Source organism: Notamacropus eugenii, chromosome 1 (genome assembly GCF_028372415.1).
Source record: "Notamacropus eugenii isolate mMacEug1 chromosome 1, mMacEug1.pri_v2, whole genome shotgun sequence".
NCBI lineage: Eukaryota > Metazoa > Chordata > Mammalia > Diprotodontia > Macropodidae > Notamacropus > Notamacropus eugenii.
Genome location: NC_092872.1, coordinates 606987037 through 606994264, shown reverse-complemented (window position 1 = coordinate 606994264; position 7228 = coordinate 606987037). Strand labels below are relative to the sequence as shown.

General features: G+C 38.6%; 1 pseudogene; it reads left to right on the top strand.

Moving 5' to 3' along the window:
• The first annotated feature begins 2403 nt into the window (after positions 1-2403).
• Positions 2404-3636, top strand: LOC140527903 (vacuolar protein-sorting-associated protein 36-like; annotated as a pseudogene).
• Positions 3637-7228: the final 3592 nt, after the last annotated feature.

Here is a 7228-nt window from a genome sequence, read left to right as displayed (position 1 = left end):
TATCAATGAGTATTTGGGAGCCACAGTTTTGAGAAATACTGACCCACAGAATATCTTAAAACTAGGACACAATTTCTGGGGGTGACCCTACATGCTACCTTTTGAGGGCTCAATTAAGATCTCTATCCTTAGATTTCCTCACACTACAGGGAATAGATTTCTTTGCTGTCTTCATGCCATACAATGGGTACGTACTATGTACCCTTCTCTCCTACCTGTCTCCTCCCACCTCCATACCTGCTCTCTCTTTCCAACTTTGGCTCTGAGAACTGTAACCAGATCAACAATACCATTCCTAGAAAGGATCAATCATTTCCCTTAGAATACCAATCACCATCCCTATGACTTCCCTTTCCAAAACAATTCTCCCTGATTACTGCTCCTCCGTGTGTGTGTGTGTATGTGTGTGTGTGTGTGTGTGTGTGGTCATCCCTTATTAGAATGTCAACTTTTTAAGAGCAAGAACCATCTTGCTTGCTTGCCTTTCTATCCTGAGTGCTTAGCCCAATTCCTGGCACACTGTTACTGTTTTTCAGTTGTGCCCAACTCTACATGACTCCATGGACTTTTTGTCTATGGGGTATTTTTTGGCAAAGATACTGGACTAGTTTGCCACTTCCTTCTCCTGTGTGCTTCCATTTTACAGATAAGGAACTGGGGAAAATAAGGGTTAAGTGATTTGCTAAGGGTCACACAGCTAGTAAGTGTCTGAGGCTAAATTTGAACTCAGATTTTCCTGACTGCAAGCCTGGTGCTCTATCCACTGCATCACTTAGTTACCTACCTGGCATATAGTAAGTACTTAATAAATGCCCTTTCATTAATTCACTCAAGAATTTTCTTTCCTTTTATGTTTTTTATTATTTTTTTCTTTCATAGGCTACGATTGGAGCACAAGATTTTCTGATGCAACTTTTATAAGCCAGACTAGCTGTTCTACTGCAACTATTATATGATTATGCGACCAATATTCACATTTTTTGCATTCCTGTGTTCAACTTGAAAAAGAGATTAGCAAAATGGGTGTTATATCAGTAAGTAACTGTCAACTAGCAGCAGGCTTGGAGCCTCACAATGGACTCAGTTTTAGGGGTGTCCACTGATGAGGACAAAAACATTGAGAATAACATGGTGGAGTTATGAACAATTTAAAGGAGGCATGAAGAGTTTACTCAAGTGTACAAAGAAATAGGTAAAGCCCTGTCTATGTTCTACAAATTAGTTGATCCATCGACATATGCTAGCATTTCTAGAGAGACAGAAATGGAAGATGATATCTAGAAAATGATCACTACAATTTTCATTGAATATGGGTAGTTCTAAAAGGATTTGAAACCCTCAAGATCAGAGAGACTAATTGCCTGTAGACAAACTGCTTGTGGGGAAGGGGAAGAGATTGACATTTGTGCCGAAAGCAACTAAAATTGGAATTTATACTATATTTCTACCAGTGAATGCACCTCACTACCTCAAGCGAAGAAACTTCTTGGGTAACACACATGCCCCATTGTGGAGGAATCATTTGAGTCTGAAGTACTGCATACTACTACCACATCACAGCAATGATCAGGAATGGACATGGAGAAATATGGAGAAATATAGAGGTTCAATATTCAATCTCATTCTCCGCATAGAATTACTGGACCTCTGTATGAGGTCACAGTAATGCAACACTCCAAAGGTTAGAAAGATAATTTGGTAGAGCAGCGAGTCTAGGTCCAATTCATCGACATCTACCTGCATGAAGGGCTTTGTGCTACAAGTGGATAAACTGCTTCAGGTAGTCAAAGGATCAATGAAGATGGAAGAAGTGGATGTTGTCAAAAGTGGGCAGTACATGTAAATTTGTCCAATGTGGACACGGTCATGAAGTGAGCAAAATGTTCTGCTTATGAGAATCTGTCAGTATACCTGGCCATTCATGAAAGGGGACAGAAGGCAGGAGGGATATGGTCAGTTACTACAGAGAAGTTATTCAAGGAAAAAGTCCCAGGATAAGAAGAGAGGTCTGTAACAGGAAAAATTGACTTCAGCTGGCTTTAGCATATCTTCTCATGCAAAGGCCACAGAAAGAAGATAAGTGACGGCCATTGATCACCCAGATTTAAAGACAGGAGCTCATGCAAAGTCTATTGAGAAACAGAATGATGGGAAGAAATTATTCTCCTGGAAATGCAAAGGATCATAGGACCAGAGGTTACAGAAGCCCGATGCCACACACAGAGGACTGGTAGAAAAGCAGAAATATATTCTGTTGAAACCATAGTCTAGAGGGACATGGGCATGATGAATGTATTCAAGAAGCAAAGGAAGACTTGGCAGAAGTTTCTGATAACCACCAAACCAGCATCAGGAAATGGCAACATGGTATAGGGGCAAGGACTGACCCAGACCCCAAGGAACTTAAGTAGTGCAACGACCATTCCTGTCAGGTCTTGCACCAAGATGGAAGAGTATTTCCCAAAGATGGTGAGGATCCTATTTGATGTAGATGATCCTATTTGAGAATGATATTGTGCTAATTGTGTGGATGAATGGCCTCCTGGAGATCAACAAGATGCTGGTGATCTAGCAGCTGCAGGTCTACATCTACAAAGGGTGAGAAGACAAAATTTGATGCTGGAGTTCTTCTCCTTAGTACACACCACCTTGTCTGGAGAGATCAGAAAAGTCATGAATGTTGCATTGCCAGTCCTCTTTCCCAAACTGTATTCATTGAATAGCAACAGCTAGTAATGGAAAAAGTGCCAATATAGTGATTCATCTTCACACAGCTTCTTCCAATAGAGCCTGGCCCTTTCCAAAGCAGCAAGAGCTCCTACATCAAACTTTCTTTCTTAGCGCATGGCCAGATTGAGTTTTATAGGTGTTTATCAGAAGAAATGACTCAGAAGATGGGATAATATGCCAGTGTCCCAATTAATGCTAAAGAAGAGTGGACAAGAGCCAGGAAAAAATAAGAGCCATAGGAATTGTAGGAATTGAAAGGAAGCCAGAAGAAAAAAGAAACTGACAAAAACATTTCTAAGGCTTCTGAAGACCTCAACAAGCTCATGGTCAAGGCAAAGGAAGTGATTGAATTATCCAAATATATAGTTAATAAAATTAAGGATAAACAAGGTGACATCACAGAAGATGAAACTATCAGGTTTAAATCCTACTTGCTGAGCATGGGTAGAGCTAATCCAGTTACCAGAGAAACACCTGGCTCAGTCATCATTACCATATGCAGCTGGCAAAACAACTAGCTGGGATACTGCTGGTGCCTTTAGAGGAACGAGGGGGAATAATGCCTCTCACAGAGGTGTACTGTTTAGTGAACCAAGCTTGAGGAATGGAACTCCTTTCACCAGAGGACTTGGTAAATGCTTATAAGATGTTGGAAGCACTGAAATTACCTCTCAGGTTCCAAATTTTGACAGTGGTGTCATGGTCATTTAGGTTCAATATCAGGAAAGGGATCTCTCACACCTGAAGAATTTGCCAAATCTGTAGGAATGTCTGCTCTTTTAGCCAAAGAAAGGTTGCTTCTTGCTGAAAACATGGACCATCTTTACAGAGATGATTCAGTGGAAGGCTTGAGATTTTATCCAAATTTGTTCATGATCCAGAGTTAAATATTTTGGAATTGTAATATTCTTTACCCATATCCTTTCATCATTCAATGACCGAATGACAGACAACTACGAAATAAACCTTTATTCAATTAGCAATTTTGTAGAATACTGATACAGGGCAGCTTTTTTTTAATGTTTTCCCCCTAAATTTTATGTCATAGGAAAGCTTAGTTAGTATTAATATGAAAAGATACTAAAGAAAAAAATCAGCTGTCATAAAAATTAAATCAGGTTATGTTTATGTTGACCCTTCCCCTTCCCAGGTCAATGTAAAATAAGAATTTCTAACTGAATCCCTTAGTTTACCTACTTTGAAAGAAGGGAGTTTAGTTGCATGAGAATAAATCTGGATTAATCCAGGTAATAGTTATGTTGATAATATAACTGAAATGGATTGAATCACAGTAGGATTCATGTCCATGTCAAACGTTTACCCTTTGGGGATATCTGAAATATGCCATATCTTCAGTGATAAAACTACACCACCATTGGAACATGAGATATTGGATGATGCTGTGTTAGAACCTCCTCTGAGGGCATTTCAGAAGCAGTAATAGGCTGTCTCCTCCAGAGGCCAGACCAAGTATCTTTTTTAGTATTTTATTTGGCTTACTTATGTAGAGACCTGCTACAGTAATTTATTTATTTATTTTTTTACTAAGTGGTGAATTCATGACTGGCATTTAAAGAATGCACCTATGTCATTTTACTTTTAAAATGCATTGGATTTTGAAATTGAATTAAAAAGGTGTTTAGACATGTTGAGAGAGATGATTCCAAATTTGGGAATTAGCCACTCTGGGGATTTTTTAACTCTGCTGTAGAAAACCTTGAACCAGTTATCATGAACCTGGAAACTTGATTATCTGTTTGTTTTTTTGAAGTGGCAAAAGAGAAAAGTTAGAAACACACACACACACACACACACACATCTCAATTCTTTCCTCCTTTTTTTAAAGGATTTCAACAATGCACAATTCTGGTGCATTACTAGTAATTCTTTGTACCATATTCCAGCAATATTTTTTTACTTTTGTTTGCCCTGATTTACTTAATCACATACAAAAAAAGCCTGCTTCTTGGCATTATTGCTCTGTTCAGAAAACTATTACTGAGAAAAATAAAAGTAGATTATCTTAAGACCAAAAAAAATGCTGCCACTAATAAAAATAGTTAGATTCCAGTTTTACAGTTGCACATTGTACCATATAATGGCATAACTTAAAATTCAAGGCATATGCGTATGGTCAGGATGGGGCCCCATCCCCTGCAATAGTTAGCCAAGGAGTTATGGAGTAGGAGAGTCTTCATAGTATGTGTACACCATTTTACAAGAAGATCAGTACCCATACTCCAAGAATCAACATTAGTCACTATATTAGTCAACCTAAGAGGAATCCTCAAGTTTATACTTGAGTATAAGGAACTTCTGAGATGTGTGGCATCCATCTGTGTATCACTGCTAGTTGCCATTCCAGGACCATTGTGTGAAGATCTCAAGGAATTTCCAACCTCACCCTCAGAGTCTATATCCTTCATTTTCAAACATGATGAAAAGTGATGACAACTTGCACTTGACTCTGTTTTGAGTGAGGGAGGGCTATGCAAGGTCACCAACCTCATTTTCTCCTCCTGAGACATTTGGGTCCAGTGACCAGGTATTCATCAATGCATCAGGATGACTGGAGATGGCCCAGGATGCAATGGGAGATACCTCTTGCTAGGCCAGCTAGTCGCTCAGTTTACATAGCTGTCAGTTCCTGGGTATCAGCATTAGCTACTTCATATGGGTAGAGTGCCAGCAGAAGGGCTGACTCTAGAGAACCTTGTTCTAGGCACTGTTCTGCTGACCCACTTTGTTCTGCTAACAGTTCACTGATAAGTGGACTCTCTGTTCTGTCTCCATCATTCAAACCCTTAAGTTTATTCCTAGGCATCTCTGTAGTTTTTGGATCTTGAAAGATGCAAAGGATGCTTTTATACATGACACTCAGAAAGTTTCATTTGTCAAGTTTTTTTTTTTTAGAATTACAATTGTGTCAACTCTGTTCTCTCTTACTGTTGAATAGTAAGCTGTTCCATAGGTTGTAGCTGTACTAGGCAGTGGTTCAATTTAGATCAGTCACAACAAATTAATGTGATTCAGCTATTATGTTTACCTTCATATGACAGCAGCAAAACGTAAATGGGATACCCATAACTAGCAACAAAGTGAAGGAAACTGGAAAAAGAAAGAGGAGAAATCACATATGGTCACTCTTCTGGAGGTAGATCATTTTTTAAAACTCAGCGTCTAGATACTTTAGGAATTGTTGTTTTGCATTATTTTTAAAAGGACACATTATCACTATTTCTTGCCTTTACTTTTTATAACTTTGGACTGTCTCATGGGGGCATCATTTGGGTCTTGCTCTGGGGCTTACGTTGAAATAATAACTATTGGACTCTGACTCCCACCCAAAATGCTGTCTTGGTGCTTTTCATAATTGATATATTTATTATTTAGTGCTTTCATGATTTACCTCTTAGGAGCATTAAGACACAGACTTGTATCCTTAGCTTTACTATAATGGCACTTCTTGAGCCACTTCTTGTCAAGACAGAACTTTATACTTTATGTATGTAAAGATCTTTTCAGGGCTAAATTAAGTGATATATAATATATATTAATAAATCATCATCATAAAAAGAAATTTTTCCTTAAAAAAAAAGAGAATGGCCTAATCTACAGTGATAAGTAGACAAAGATTAGGACTTGTTTAGATCACAACATGCATTTGGATGACCAGCTCATTGAATTATTATATCAATAAATATATTTGGGACCAGGCACTGAAGGTGAACCATGAATTTGTCCCATGAATTAGAGGAAAAGAGCAGATTGGATTACATTTGAGAAATTTTACAGTGGTTTTAATGATCCCAAGGCATTCCCCAGTACAAAGACCCATTTGTTCTATACAACTTCTATCAATGCTCTGTGGTTGTATATCTTGGAACACTACAGTTTCAAAGGAATTAAAGCTATGAGTAAGCTAAAGAACAATGAAGACAGAGCCATACTAAGAATGTGACATGAATCACACCCTCATCTGGGAGGCAAATATGGGATCCTTCTCCTATTGCATGAAGACAGAGGCTGGGACATTGGCCTGAGGCTGAATCTAAGGAGGTTGTGAGGGTGTGGATTGGGGATGGGGCAAAGAATTGACCCATAGGAACTGAGCTTCCTATTTTAACTAGTTGCTTTTACAAACTAGGTAATAAGCTCTGTTGTTTCCATATTGCTAAAGGCTGCAAGTTTTGAGTATCCTCTAAATTGAATCTTCTCCCCAGTTATAGCTCTGGAGTGATACATGGAGAGTTCAAGTTAAGCTACAGCATGTTTATACTATACCATACCATACCAAGAGGTAGCATAAAGGATATCACTGAGGAAATGTATAGGATTTGAAAAATAGATGGGTTGGTCATGGGATACAAGCAACAGATTGCAAAGATCTCTGGTGATAACCTTGAGTTAGAAAAAGATGTAGGGACAGGCCTCCAGCTTGTTGGGTGAATTGTCTGTGGGGATTCTAGGGAAGAATATGGATGAGAATAGCACGTAA